At 44.1% G+C, this 16419-nt stretch overlaps 1 protein-coding gene and 1 long non-coding RNA gene across 5 annotated transcripts in view; one reads left to right on the plus strand and one right to left on the minus strand.

Annotated features, from left to right (window-relative positions):
- CCR8 (C-C motif chemokine receptor 8) overlaps positions 1-16419 on the minus strand; it is a 155116-nt gene that overhangs the window by 82930 nt on the left and 55767 nt on the right. The gene's annotated exons all lie outside the window — the stretch shown is intronic.
- On the plus strand, positions 6541-16228 carry LOC309637816. Its single transcript, XR_014250833.1, has 2 exons — positions 6541-13264; positions 13299-16228. It is a non-coding gene; the product is annotated as an uncharacterized lncRNA (long non-coding RNA).

Genomic DNA, 16419 nt, shown 5'->3' on the forward strand with positions numbered 1-16419 from the left:
TCTGAGTATTTATCTGAAGAAAATGAAAAAAATAATTTGAAAGGATACATTATCCCTATGTTCATTTCAGCATTTACAATAGACCAGATATGGAAACAACCTAAGTGTTCATCGATGAATAAATGGATAAAGAAATTGTGGTAAATACATACAATGGAATACTATGCAGTCATAAAAAAATGAAATCCTACCATTTGTGACAACATAGATGGATCTCGAGGGCATTATGCTAAGTGAAATATATCAGACAGAGAAAGACAAATACCATATGATCTCTCTTATATGTGGAATCTAAAAAACAAACAAATAAACAAAAAACCAAGCTCACAGATACAGAGAACAGATTGGTGGTTGCAAGCAGGGAGGGGTAGAGGGTGGGAGAAATGGGTGAACTTTTTTTTTTAGTTTAAATAAATTGAATAAAAATTTTTAAAAATAAAATAATAAAGTAACATCACTACATTGTACACATTAAACTTACAAAATTTCATGTGTCAATTATGTCTCAATAAAGCCAGGAAAAAATACAGTCCAATCCTCCCTCTAAGAGCAGAGAGAATACAGGTGGTCAATGGAAAACCCCTAGAAAGAGGATCTGCAGGCAGATGATTTAGGCAGAGAGGGAAGGTCTGCCCTCCTGAATGCAGAGTTTAACAGAATTGATCTGCTTGTGGTGACAGGTGCAGCCTGGGTGGTGCAGCCCTTGGTGACAGCTGTTCTGTGACATCAGTATCTCTAATGAAAGATGGTCAACAGACAGAGACTCACTGGCAAAGGATACCAGGATTCCCAGAGGCAAATGTTATCAGCGCTCCCATCAGGATCTGGATGGGTAGACTGAGCCTTTGGGAAAGGGGCCACTGCAGAGGGTGGCCACATCCTGGGGCTGTCCCAATGCTTAGGGAAATGCCCAGTCCCTTCCAAATAATCCTACTCACTTTGGGCTTATTCTATGATCATTAAATGACCATCTGAGGGAGAAGCTGGATTTCCAGGAAGCTTGCCACCAAGAAAGATGGAGAATACATGCTTTTGGTTACTGGGAAGAGCTATCACCCCTTATAATCCACTGCATCGGGCATCGGGGTGGGCTTTCCATAATCTCTCTCTCTCTCTGAGACGCTGTCCCTGAGAGCCCAGGAGGGAGAATTCTCCCCTGGCATCAAAAGGTCGACAACCACACCTGGGAACTTGGCACCCCAACTCTGAGAGGTCCACTTTGGGTACCACCTGGCCCCTAGACAATGTCCCATTAGTGCTCTCAAAATTGGGGCAGTCTGTCCCAACTCAGAAGCAAATTTTCTTTTCTACCTGAACCCCATTCTCCTGACCCAGGGGGACCACTTCAGTTTCAACGTGACCTATAATATTGTTTGCTTAACTTGCTGAGTTGGCAACCACATTCTGGGCTACCCCAGAGTAGTATTATCCAAGAGCAAGTGAGAGAAGTAGGTTTTTGCAAACGTGGAAATACCCTGTCTTTCTTCAAGACGCCCTCCATCCATAGGACGGCCAAGATGTTTTCTTGAGGATACATGGTGCCATGTCTGCTCTGCTCTATGAGGCATGTTGTTAGGCAACAGCCAAAGTTCCTCCAGAGACACACCCTAGACAGCTCTAGAAACCACAAGACACACTCAGCAGGAAAATTACTCTTTTACCCCATATCTCCTCATTTATTTAGGTAAAAACAAAAATAAAATTTTAATTCACACTTCTTTGACTACTAGGAAAGATTGTTCAGTTTTCGATGTGCTTGTTCTATATTATTTATATCTTTTTCTGATTTTCAAAGAGAAGCACAGTCATAGAAAATACAAAAAACAAAGAAGTGTATACAAAATTTAAATTACACAATATTCCACCTCCTATAGATAAAACATTGTTTAACACTTAGGTGGTTTTCTACCATGTCTTTCTCTGCAGATACAATTTTTTAAATAAAACGATTTGAGATCATAACATACATACAGTTTTAGATATTTCTTTCACTTAACATTGTAGCATAAACATTTTCCCATACATTAAATGCAAGCATGATTTTAATGAATGCACAGAAGTCCATATAGACTTTATCTAGCCAAACCTCTACTGATGGACATGAATGTATAAAGGAAAAACACAGATCTTTCCTCCTTCTGTGTAGGGAAAAACCAGTTCTTCCCCACTGTGTTTCTCTCCTGTGTGTCTCCTCTACTACTCACACAGAACACTTCATTTCTGACACTTCTGATCACCAAATGTGTGGGAAGTTTTCTCCACATCAAGCAATTCTCTGTGACACCAGCTGGGTGTCCTACAATTTAACTCAATTCTGACACTATCTACCTGGAGATAGTGTCAGATCTCACAGGTTAAGGGCTCAGTCCCACAAGACTGCCCCACCCCCCTTCAGATGCCAATCACAAGTAGTAGGTTCCCAGGTTACCCACAAGTACTGTCTGAGTTGACTACAAATCAGAGGTTCCCATGACCACACCTTGGGTTGGATTAATTTGCTAGAGCAGCTCACAGAACTCAGAAAACACTTATGTTTACCAGTTTATTAAAGGATATAGTAAAGGATACAGAGGAACAGTCAGATGAAGAGATACATAGGGCAAGGGTCTGAGAGGGTCCCTAGTACAGAAGCTTCTGTTCCTGCGGAGTTGGGGTGCATCACCCTCCCGATATACGGATGTGTTCGCCAACCCAGAAGCTCCCTGAACCCCATACTCTTGGGATTTTGTGGAGGCTTCTTCACTTGGCATGATCAGTTAGTAACCATTTCCAGTCCCCCTCCCCTCTCTGGAGGATGGGTGGTAGAGCTGAAAATTCTAACCATCTAATCAAGGCTTGGTCTTTGATGACCAGCCCCACCCAGAAGCATCCAGCAGCCACTCAGAGTGTCTGCATTAGAATAAAAGATGCTCCTAGTGTTCTTATCATTTAGGAAACTATGAGGGTTTTAGGAACTCTGTGCCAGGAATGGGGGTCAGAGATCAATATATATATTTCCTATTATCTCACAGGATGCAATTCCCAGTTTTCTACTATTATGTACAACACTGTCCTGAACATAAAACTTGTTCATATCTTTGATTGTATAATAGGAATTACTGAAGGAATAGATTTGAGCATCTGTGTGTCTCTTGCTAGCTACCGCAAAATCGCTTTTTCGAAAAATGGCACTGGGTTGCTTCTACCAATCCCTGACTTTAGCACCCACTCCGTCACCGTCCCAGACTTTTTGGCCAGGATATTATGGGCTTTAGTTATTTTAGAAAATACCAGCTACTGATTTCAAGAGGCAGAGAAGGCAAGGCAGAGAGGGAAAAAAAGAGTTCCATTCTTGAGAGGAAGTGGTAAGGCTGCTCTTTGGCAGAGAGAAAAGAAAAGAGGAATAAGTGGATTTTAAAAGTGACCAGTCTCCCAAGGCAATAAAAATAAAAACAAAAATAAACAAATGGGACCTAATAAAACTTATAAGCTTTTGCACAACAAAGGAAACCATTAAAAAAAAAAAGACAACCTACAGAACGGGAGAAAATATCTGCAGACGATGCAATCAACAAGGGCTTAATTTCCTGAATATACAAACAGCTCATACAATTCAACAAAAAAAACCACAAACAACCCAATCGAAAAATAGTCAGAAGGGGGACTTCCCTGGTGGTCCAGTGGTTTAAGACTCCGAGCTTCCAATGCAAGGGACACGGGTTTGATCCCTGGTCAGGGAACTAAGATCCCACATGCTGCGCGGCCAAAAAAAAAAGAAAGAAAGAAAAATAAAAATGGTCAGAAGACCTAAATAGACAGTTCACCAAAGAAGAAATACAAATGGCTAATAGGCAATGAAAAGATGTTCAACATCGTTAATTATCAGAGAAAAGCAAATCAAAACTACAATAAAGTACCACCTCACACTGGTCAGAATGGCCATCATTAAAAACTCTACAAATGGGACTTCCCTGGTGGCAGAGTGGTTAAGAATCTGCCTGCCAATGCAGGGGACACGAGTTCGAGGCTTGGTCCGGAAAGATCCCACATGCCGTGGAGCAACTAAGCCCATGCGCCACAACTACTGAAGCCCGCGTGCCTAGAGCCTGTGCTCCACAATGAGAAGCCACCACAATGAGAAACTCACGCATCACAACGAAGAGTAGCCCCCGCTCACTGCAACTAGAAAAAAAAAAGCCCGCGTGCAGCAATGAAGACCCAATGCAGCCAAAAATAAATAAATAAAGTTAAAAGAAAAACCAAACTCTACAAATAACAATGCTGGAGAGGGTGTGGAGAAAAGGGAACCCTCTTACATGGTTGGTAGGAATGTAAGTTGGTACAGCCACTATGGAAAACAGCGTGGAGTTTACTCAGAAAACTAAAAATGGGATTACCATATGATCCAACAATCCCACTCCTGGGCATATATCCAGACAAAACTCTAATCCAAAAAGATACATGCACCTGTATGTTCATAGCAGCACTATTCACAATTGCCAAGTCACGGAAACAACCTAGGTCCATTGACAGACGAATGGATAAAGAAGATGTGGTATATATATAAAATGGAATACTATTCAGCTATAAAAAAATGAAATCATGCCATTTGCAGCAACATGGGTACAATTAGAGATGATCATACTAAGTGAAGTAAGCCAGACAGAGAAAGACAAATACCATATGATATCACTTATATGTGGAATCTAAAATATAACACAAATGAACCTACCTATGAGACAGAACCAGACTTACGGACATAGAGAACAGACTGGTGGTTGCCAAGGGGGAGGGGACTGGGAGAGGAGGTTGGGAGTAGGAGGTTGGGGTTAGCAGATGTAAGCTATTATATATAGAACGTATAAACAGCAAGGTCCTACTGTACAGCACAGACAACTATATTCAATATCCTATGAAAAACCATAATGGAAAAGAATATTTTAAAAAAAGAATGTATATATATGTATAACTGAATCACTTTGCTGTACAGCAGAAATTAACACAACATTGTAAATCAACTATACTTCAATTTAAAAAAATTTAAAAAGTGATCAATAACATCACAAAGTAAGTTATTTTAAGGAAACAGAGATGACTTAGCACTTGAGTTAAGGGGACACAGGAGAGGCTACCTGACCCATGCAAAAGATGGGGAAGGGGTCATAGGGAGTATTGTTTAATGGGTAAAGAGTTTCAGGGTTGCAAGATGAAAAGAGTTCTGGAGATGGATGGTGGTGATGGTTGTACAATATGAATGTACTTAATACTTCTGAATTGTACACTTAAAATTTAAGATAGTAGGGCTTCCCTGGTGGCGCAGTGGTTGAGAGTCTGCCTGCTAATGCAGGGGACACGGGTTCGAGCCCTGGTCTGGGAGGATCCCACATGCCGCGGAGCAACTAGGCCCGTGAGCCACAACTACTGAGCCTGCACGTCTGGAGCCTGTGCTCCACAACAAGAGAGGCCGCGATAGTGAGAGGCCCGCGCACCGTGATGAGGAGTGGCCCCCGCTCGCCGCAATTAGAGAAAGCCCTTGCACAGAAACGAAGACCCAACACAGCCAAAATAAATAAATTAATTAATTAAAAATAAATAAATAAATAGCACCACAAAATTAAATTTAAAAAAAAAAATTTAAGATAGTAAATTTTGTGTTATGGTTATTTTGCCACAGTTTAAAATTTAGGGAAAAAACCCCAACAAAATCTAGGAAGAGAAGGTGCTGACACTTGCTCTGGGAAGGGAGAGGTGTCTTAGAGGGGGAAGAAGTAGAGATGAACAGGGCACCCATGAAGTCATTCTGCAGTTTGAATGCTTAAAATATTCACTTCTATATGAAATATAAACAATCTGCAAAAGGCAACAAAGAAAGAATTAATTCAAGGTTTAACACAGTTGGTTGCAGGAAGGTCGACTTTCAATGCATCCACCATCATTTTGGATACAGCCATCTCAGTATCATGTAGAGCTCAGTAATTGCAAAATGAAAGAAACGAAAAAAACAAACATAAGCAACTTTATTTAAATCTCTAGTGAATTCTCTCTGGGTTGCATCTCACAAATTGTTTATACCCTATATGATACTGAATTGATTAGAAATCCAAACCCACAATGACTTACAGACACCCTGTATCTTGAGCTTTTGCCAGCAGAGGTGGTGCTCCAATCAGTCAAGGAACTCCGTTAGTACAACTCTAAGAATTCCTTGGCATATCCAGATAACCCTGTTTGGGGGCAAGAGGATGCCCAGCTGCCAAGCTGGGAAGCCTAATAACAAAAGGCTAATTTACACATCAATTGGTGATGGATAAGTGCCCATTTCAAAGCACATTATTCCACTGAGAAATAGAAGGAACCAGAAAAGAATTTCCATGGGTTCCCACCACCACATCTTCCCACCTACCTGCAGATGTGTCCGTGCACTCTTCCTTCCCTCCAGGTAGGATGGAAGAATTGTCCCTGCTCCTATCTAAAGCCAAACTCTTGGGACTTCCCTGGCAGCACAGTGGTTAAGACTCCACACTCCCAATGCAGGGGGCCAGGGGAACTAGATGAGTGACACTACTAAGAGTTCGCATGCCTCAACTAAGGAGCCCACGTGCTGCAACTAAGGAGCCAGCAAGCAGCAACTAAGGAGCCCTCAAGCCACAACTAAGACCCAGCACAACCAAATAAATAAATAAATAAATAAATAAATAAATAAATAAATAAAAAGCCAAACTCTTCACTTGTGCAAGAGATCCCATCCCTTCTGCTTCCCCAAGGATTGTCTTCCTGCATTTGCCTCTTCTCTCCCGCACAATCAATTTCTCCTCTCTGCTGGATAATTCTCAGTTAAACATACAAGGAGGCCAGATACCTCTCACTTTTAGAACCCTCATCTTCATTCCGTATCTCCTCCAGCTCTTGCCTCATATCTCTTCTCCATTTAGAGATACTTAGAAGAGTTGTCTCCTGTTCCTTGGCCCCCATTCTCTCTTGAACTGTCTTCTTACCACCCCCTTAGACATGCTCTTGTCAAAGTCACCAATGCTCTCCATGTGGCTCAATCCTATAGTCTACAGTCGGGCCCACCTTATCAACCCACCAGAGAATTTGACAAAGTGTATCGCTTCCTCCTCTGTTTGGTGCTGGAGATACCACTCTCTCTCCCGGTTCTCTGACCACCTCACTGCCTGCTCTTTCACAGTCTCCTTCACTGGTTCTTTCCGCCTCCCTGACCTCAAAACATCAAGGTCAGGATTTCCCTGGTGGTCCAGTGGCTAAGGCTCCACGTTCTCAATGCAGGGGCCCCGAGTTCGATCCCAGGTCAGGGAACTAGATGCCACATGCCCCAACTAAGAGTTCACATGCCACAACTAGGTGTCCACATGTCGCAACTAAAGTTCCCACATGCCTCAACTAAAAGATCCAGCATGCCACAACTAAAGATCCTGCATGTTGCAACTAAAGATCCGTATGCAGCAATGAAGATTCTGCGTGACGCAACTAAGACCCAGTGCAGCCAAATAAATAAATAGATAGACAAATAAATAAATAAATATTTCAAACAAAAACAAAAACATCGAAGCCCCCAGGGCTAGGTCCCCATATCTCTTCTCTCTATCTACACTCACTCCCCTGGAGATCTCAGCTCACTGCAAAGCTTTAAACATCACCTCTCCACTCTGACAATGCCCAAACATTTTTCTCCTGCCCAGACTTCTCCAGAGGCCAGGCATGAACATTCAATCCCCTAACAACTTCCCCTGGACAATAAGTATCTTCCAGCATCATCACAAAGCCCTGCACTCTTCACTGTCTCGGTAAATGACAACTTCATTCCTCCAGTTGCCCTGGTCAAAAAGCCCTCTTTCCAACACACCAGCAAGTCCCAGCCAGCACTTTTTTCAAAACCAATTCTCCACCAGATTGCTTCTCACCACTTCCCCCACTGTCCTCCATCCAACATATCACCTTCCTTCTCCCAGACAACTCCACACCCTCTCTGCTTCCACTCCATGGTCCATTCCCTGCACTGTCCCCTGGGAGTCCTCCTAATATCCAATCAGATCATGTCACTTCTCCATTTGAGACTACCCAGTGGATCCCCACCTCCCTTAGAATGAACCCAAACTCGGGACTTCCCTGGTGGTCCAGTGGTAAAGAATCTGTCCTGCGATGCAGGGGATGCAGGTTTGATCCCTGGTCGGGGAACTAAGATCCCACATGCTGCAGGGCAGATAAGCCCACACGCCACAACTACTGAGCCTGCGCTCCTCAACTAGAGAGAGAAAACCCGCACGCCACAACTAGAGAGAAGCCCAAGCACCCCAGCGAACAGCCGGCACACCGCAGCAAAAGATCCCGCGTGCCGCAACTAAAGACCTGACGCAGCCAAAAAGAAAAAATAAATAGTGAACTCAAACTCTCTACTAGGATCTACAAGGCCCTACATTATCCCGCCCTTGCCTCCTTTCCCAGTCTCGTATCCCAAGACTAGCCTCCCACACTCCATTTAGCCACAGAGGCCTCTTAGCTCTTCCTAAAACAGGCTGAGCTCTTCCCTACCACAGGCCATTTACACTTGCTCCTTTCTCTGCCTGGGGTCCTTTTCTCTTGGGACAGGGGGAGCTCTTTTATCAGATCTGTGCATGGCTCACCCCCTAGCTTCACTCAACCTCTGCTTCAGTGTCACCTCTGCAGATAAACCTTCACCCCAACTGAAACAGAGATTTCACCACCATCTCACTACCTACCCCTATTCCTGGCTCTATTTGTTTTCTTACCCTTTATCTCTACTTGCCATTATACTACATATTTGTTTGTTTCTTATTTCTCTTCCATATTGGTTTGTAATGACCAGACCAACAGTACCTCAAATGTGTCTGTTGGAGTTGTAGGAACTCCAACATTTACTGAGTAATTAACTTGTATTTTTGTGTGAATTGCCTCCTGGTGTCTTTTGCACATGTTGGTATGTTTGATATTTTTAAATTGATTTTTTTAAAATAAATTTTATTTATTTATTTATTTATTTTTGGCTGCATTGGGTCTTGGCTGCTGCATGCAGGCTTTTCTCTAGTTGTGGCGAGCGGGGGCTACTCCTCGTTGTGGTGCACAGGCTTCTTATTGTGGTGGCTTCTCTTGTTGGGAGCATGGGCTCTAGGCGCATGGGCTTCAGTAGTTGTGGCACACAGGCTCAGTAGGTGTGGCACGTGGGCTCTAGAGTGCAGGCTCAGTGGTTGTGGCGAACGGGCTTAGTTGCTCCACGGCATGTGGGATCTTCCCAGATCAGGGCTCGAACCCGTGTCCCCTGCATTGGCAGGCAGACTCTTAACCACTGCGCCACCAGGGAAGCCCTTAAATTGATTTTTAAGAGCTCATTCCAGAGGAAATATAATAATCTTTTGTCTGTCATATATTACAAGTATTTTTTCCTACTGTCATTTTCTATTTTTCTGTTTCATAAAACAAAACTCACAGTGGTTTCTCTTTAAAAATGACCCTACCTTGTAGTAAATGCCGATTCCTCCCCGATTCAGTCAGAGGTGCTTTTGGTCTTAGTCGGTGGCGTTACTGAGCATTTTCATATTTTCCTATGTGTTCGTTAGCACTTTAATGAAATATTGGGAGGGGCTGCCCAGAGGCTGCTAGCCAAATGCTATTTATTTATTTATGTAGCTGAAGTATAGTTGATTAACAATGTTTCAGGTGTACAGCAAAGTGATTCAGTTATATATACATTCTTTTTCAGATTCTTTTCCATTATAGGTTATTAAAAGATATTGAATATAGTTCCCTGTACTACACAGTAGGTCCTTGTTGTTTATCTATTTTATATATAGTAGTGTACATAGCCAGATGCTATTTAAACCTTAAAATCAAGAAAATGACTCAGCTACAACATATTTATCGTGGTCATTAATGTAAATTGCTCAGAGGGAGCAGAAATGACTCTGCATTAATCCATCATTACTCAAAGCACAGACAGATACTCACAGGCTGGGGAAAATCATAGGCAGCTGATGCCAATGACAATTCTTTGGAGTATTTATCACATTTGATTTGGCTACTTCCTAAAGGCATCCAGGTATCTTACCCAAAGAGGCATGAACCAGTAAGATGCTACCAGATCCTTAGAGAAGGACGCTGGCTTTTTTAAAAATATTTTGTTTATTTATTTATTTATTTGTCTGTGGCGGGTCTTAGTTGCGGCACATGGGATCTTCGCTGCCACGTTCGGGATCTTTTAGTTGCAGCATGCGGGATCTAGTTCCCTGACCAGGGATCGAACCCGGGTCCCCTGCACTGGGAGTGCGGAGTCTTAACCACTGGACCACCAGGGAGGTCCCAAAGGAAGGGTTTTTTGAAAATGCTTGGTTCGGGGATGATGCAATGGCAGCAATGAAGAATTGAAATTGTGTCTGAAATCTCCTGTGCCTTTACTGGCAAAAGAGGAGAACTGAAAACACTGCGCAGACCCTAAATACGACATCAGTGCCAACTTAGGAGACATAAGGGCCCAGGTCATCAAGCTTGGTCTTTCGGGAAGTTCTATTCCACTCACCCTGGTCACCTTTGGTCACTCCCAGGCTAAGGGAACACCTGCCTCACAGCCTCCCCCTCTTTCCAAGTATTACAGGTGTCTAGCCACAGGGCCTGGCATCTCCGACTTCACAGAGCCTCCAAGGAGGCCAAAAGGATGCCAAGGCCATCTTGCTACTCTCTTGTCCATGAAGATCTACCCTCCGAGTCCAGGCTCACTGGGGAGGCATCTTCTGTCCTGAGAGTGTTGGTCTTTGGAAATTACTTAACCGCCTTGGGCCTTAGTTTATTCATCAGAAAAATGGGGTGGTGATACCTATATTCAGAGAAGGAAATGTGAGACCGCAGTAAAAGCAGCTACGACAGTGCTTAGCACAAGGCAGGGGCTCAACCCAGGCTCACGTTCCTTGTCCTCTGTCTGCTGCGCCAAAGTTTAAAGACCCCTCCTCCCAAGCCCTACTGGCCTTCATTTCAGTATCGAGAAGACTGCCCATGGGCCCCTCAGTTCTCTTCCCTCTTCATGAGTGGAATGGGATAAAGATGCATTAGCTTGAGACCTCATATGCACAGGCATCCCGAGTAACCTATGGCGATTCCCAAAGTGCCTGAGCTGCATATGCAGGTTTAGACCCACCATGGGACCTATGTGGGACCTGAAGTTTTAATATGCATTTTCATGAACCCAGTTTTGTTTATCAGAATATTAAGGGTGGAGTGCGTGAGGATGCAAGAGGTGTTATTCTGCTCTGTAGTTAACATGAGAGAGCCCTTGGAAATATATGACTTGTGTGTTTAGTGACATATGCTGGGTAATGTCAGCAGCTGCTATTCAGAGCGGGCAAAATATTAGTAAAGTAGGAAAGGTTGACTGGGGTAAAATGAATGGAGCAAGAAAAATAGTGATTAACTGATTAAAAAATGGGCAAAAGACCTGAATAGACATTGTTCTAAACATACAAGTGGCCAACAAGTACATGAAAAGGTTCTCAACATCACTAATCATCAGGGAAATGCAAATCAAAACCACAACGAGATATCACTTCACACATGTTAGAATGGTTACTGTCAAGAGACAAGAAGTAAGTGCTAGCAAGGATGTGGAGAAAAGGGAACGCTTGTGCACTGTTGGTGGTAAAGTAAACTGATACAATCAGTACAGAAAATAGTATGGAGGTTCCTCAAAAAATTAAACATAGAACTACCCTATGATCAGCAATTCCACTTCTGGGTATATACGTAAAAGAAAAGAAATCAGTATCTTGAAGAAATATCTGGACCTCCATGTTCACTGCAGCCGTATCTACATTAGCCAAGATGGGGAAACAACCTAGTGACCATCAGTGGATGAATGCATAAAGAAGATGTGGTATATGCATTCAATGGAACATTATTCAACCATAAAAAAGAAGAAAATCTGACATTTGCAACAATATGGATGAACCTTGAGGGCATTATGCTAAGTGAAATAAGTCAGACAGAGAAAGACAAATACTATATAATCTCATTCATATGTGGAATCTAAGAAAGCTGACCTCATAGGAACAGAGAGTGGAATGGTGGTTGCCAGGACCTGTTGGGTGGGGGAAATGGGGAGATGTTGGTCAAAGTGCACAAGCTTCTGGTTATAAGATGAATAAGTTCTAAGGATCTAATGTACAGCACAGTGACTATAGTGAACAATACTGTATTTTATACTTGAAAGCTGCTGAGAGAATAGACCATAAATGTTTTCACCACACACGCAAAAAGGTAATTATGTGAGGTGATGGATGTGTTAACTAACCTTATTGTGGTAATCATTTTGCAATACATACGGGTATTAAATCATCATGCTGTATACTGTAAACTTACATAATGTTATATGTAAATTACATCTCAATAAAGCTGGGGAAAAAAAGAAAAATAGTGACTAAGTTTCCTCTGACAAAATCTTGACATTTGGCTGAGTAGGAGGCACCTTGAAGTTGTAGAAGGAGCTATAGTTAGTGGTGTAGTGATATTTGTGAGCTATATTTAAACATATCTAAAGAAGAATGCACGTCTATATTTATGACTCATTTTTTGAGGATGGACCATTTGCATGAATTAAATTTATTTCTTAAATCAAAAATACAATTTGCTACCTTTTTTCCCCTAATCACAGGATGGTAAAGCAGGAAGGCATTAGGTATCTGGGAGCTGCCTCTGTGTAGAGGTTCCTGGACCCTGCGATGTGAAAGGCACAGAGAAGGAAAAGCAGGAGGCATCGGGCCCCAGCGCTTCCTGGGAATCTGCCAAACCCTCTGAGGAGCAAGAGCATTTCCCCAGATCCAGAAGCCAGCAAGGCTGCACTGTTTGGAGCCTCCGAGTGTACCCCTGACAGCTCTGCAGGAGATGTGATGCCTGGCAGGGGATGGATAATGTCTGCCAAACATAGGGGATGCCATCAGAGAGCACAGTCTTGTCCCTGACACCTGTCAGCTGCCCCTGTGACTCCAGAAAGCCATAGGAAGATGTCATCCTCACCCAGGGGCACCGGGGGCCCCAGACAACTGAGGGTTGGTGTTCACTAGGTCTCGTATGTTCCTTAGGATCTCTAGGCCACACTAGCCAAGTGACCGTGAGTTCATCTCTGAACTTGTCTCACATTCAGCTGCCCCATGAGTGAAATGGTAACAGAGCAGTTTGGCGGTTTAGCAGGTGGGTTCAAGTCTCAGCTCATACTGGCTGCAAAACTGGAAGTAATTCACTGTATCTCTCTGTACCTTGGTTTTCTCAGGTGTAATATAAACATAACATTAGTTATTTCTCAGGTGTAATATAAACATAACACTAGTATTTAGCGTTAAGGTTTCTGCTAGTTCAGGGGGTCACAGAAGAGGATGCCAAGACAGGAAGGGAATCAGACACGAGAGTGATGTGTTAGGGAAAACACCTGTGAGGGAGGTGGGCGAGGCATGGGGAGCTGGGAGAGCCTTCAGACCACAATGCAGCTGTGTCCCCTGGGCTGGAGAGAGGGAAGGACTGTTTTGGCAAGGCCACTGGGGTGTCACAGAGCCAAAGTCACTGCCAGAGGAGTCTCACCTCCGCCAGGGGTGGACCCGCCCAGGTGATGAGTTCCTGCCACACTCATCACCAGAGGGGGAACCGCCTCAGAGCACAGTGGTCAATTACTCCCGCACAGTCAGAGGTTTGAGGGCACCTTCTCATGCCACCACCGCTGTCATAAGAATTTAAGAATTTGCTTAATTCTGGTGGAAGTGTTTCAAATAGAGCTGGGTTGAGCCTCCACAAATGTCCCTAACTTCCCAACCTCTGGGACCACTTTCCTTCTCCCCTCTCTCCATCTTCAATGGACCTCCTGATTTTATTCTTTTTTTCTGTCTTCTTCCTTTTCCCTTTTCTCTTTCCACTTCTGCCCTCCAGCCACAATCCCCAGCCAGAAAGGCTGCAGAAGGACAGGGGGAGAGGAATGACAGGAAGGGTTTGGAGGGTCCTAATGTGAGGAGGGAAGCCTTGGACCATCTGCCCCTATGTCCCTTCCTCCCCAGGCTGGACCTTTGGCACAGTGTGGTCCATGAAGGAGGCTGCCCCCAGAACTGTGGCCATGTCCTCACACACAGGACTTGTGCCTGGCTTACTTCCCACAGGGAGACTTTGCCAGTCAGCACCCGGCCTTCAACTGCCAGCCCATCAGCCAAGAAGGGCGGGAAGCTGGACACCCTCGGTACCCTCACTCCCCTCCCGGCATGATGGAGATCTATTTTAGTTCCCACTGCCTGTTAGTCACCAGTGTGGTGGAGTGACATTAATCTCCACTGTTAGGGGGAAGCTGAGGAAGCCAATACTTCTCCTTCGGGGTATGAGTTGCAAAACCCTTCCTCAATCCCCAGCATTATAAATCCTGTTTTTATTTTCATAGCTATGAGCAAAATCCAAATAGTGACCTTCTAAAACTAGACAAAAGAAGCCACAACGTACCCTGAAAAGAGTCCAAGGCCCTCGGAGGAGAGGCTAAGAGGGGCTATTCCAGCAGGGGTACCTCTACGCTTGATGGGTCAAGAGACGTGCCGTGAGGACAAGCTGACCTCCTCCTCCCTTGTGTTTCTGATTCAAGGACCCAGCTAAGGTGGAGCAGTCTGGGGAACATGCATACCCCAAAGACTGGCATCCTCCCAACTAGGGAAAATGCCAGCATCGTAGTACAAACTGACTCAAAGAAAGGAACTACCCCTGTGTGTTTGTCTGCTGCACAGAGGCACTGAGCTAGGTGACTGCAGCAAGGCTGTCCGCAGCCCTCCACGCCACTGGCCTGATCCGCACTCACCACAAGGCAGCCCCCAAAGTCTGAGAAATCATTCACAGTGTCCTTCCAAGTCAGAGTCACACCACTGTACCGGCTGTTACCTGCAAAACGTGTTAGAGGGTTTGGGGTACAACTTCAGGCTGACAAAGTCAAGTACATGATCTTTCCCTGAGCTCACGTTCCTCCTTCCCTGAGCGTATCTGTGACTGGTTCCTGCCCCCAAGGAGCCTTTCTGGCTGAGCTGATATGAAATCCTGGTGCCTCTTCCGCTCTCATTGGAGGAGGGCGAGAGTGTGCAGTAGAGAGACAAGCAGGCCCCCAGGTTTTCACGAGGAAGAGGAAGTTCAGACACACAACCCCAGCTGGACAGCTGGCTCCCTGGAACTTGGTGGCTGACCCACCTGCCACCCAGAACTGACTGGGATGGAATTCTATCTCATTCCTTATACAGGAGCTTCCATTTTGTGGATTGAGTTTGGTTTCCTTGCAGACACCTTCCCTGGAACAGACCAATCATAATGGTAACCCCGTGGTTAACCTACTGTTCGCTCTGCCTGCGGGCGTTAAAGGTCCACAAGCACGTGGACCACTCCCTCCTCAAAACCAAACCACCAGCCAGTTGCCTTTTATTGTAACTCTTCTCCCTAAGGTCATGACTGAAAGACCATACTGTGTAGTAGTGACAAGGGGTAGCTCCAGAGGGTCACAGCCTGGTGCAAATCCCAACTCTTTTACCCACCAGCTGTGAGATTTGGGGAAGCTCTCAACACTTTTGGACTCAGTTTCTACCTCTGTAAAGTGAGAGTGACAAGAATAGTTCACCTCATAATTAACTGAATTACATGAATTAATTGAATTAAAAGAATTAATATGAATTCATAGCTGTGAAGTTCTTAGACCTGGACCTGGCGCATAGCCAGGGCTCCATGAATATTCATGATGGTGGTGGTGGTGGTGGTCATTACTGGATATGTCTCATGAGCAGAAAGTGGCCAGGCTGGGAAATGAATGCTGTACCAGGTTACTACTCAGTCACGCTCTTTCCAGGAAGCTGTTTCTAATTTGGGAACTTCCATTCTTTAAAGTAAAGAGAGGGTACCTCCTCTCTCATGTTATTAGCGTGTAACTGGATGTTTTAAAGTTATGGTAGCCTTCCCTTTCAGCCCACTGGTTAGTGTTGCCTGGGCCTTATCCAGGCTGAAAGCACTCAGCTGTCCCCTTGTCAGACAAGAATTATTGTTCTGACTACAGAAATAGGAAGAGAAATGTCAGAGGAACTCTGGGGAAATTCACTTCAAATTTTTTCATCTTCAGATTTTGAAAAAATCAAATGAACCATTTTAAGCAGCCTAAAAACTGACTGCTGAAATATTTAACTAGATTAAGAATTAAAATTAAGAAAGTTTCTTTCATTTTCTTCCCCAACTTTTTTTTTTTTTTAAATGAAGGGACGCTTGTTTTCAAATACTTGACCTTTTTTTGTTTAATTTTTTTTTAATTTTATTTTTATTTATTTATGGCTGTGTTGGGTCTTCGTTTCTGTGTGAGGGCTTTCTCTAGTTGCGGCAAGCGGGGGCCACTCTTCATCGCGGTGCGCGGGCCTCTCACTATCGCGGCCTCTCTTGTTG

Source organism: Balaenoptera physalus (assembly GCF_965194825.1).
Source record: "Balaenoptera physalus genome assembly, chromosome: 11".
Classification (NCBI taxonomy): domain Eukaryota; kingdom Metazoa; phylum Chordata; class Mammalia; order Artiodactyla; family Balaenopteridae; genus Balaenoptera; species Balaenoptera physalus.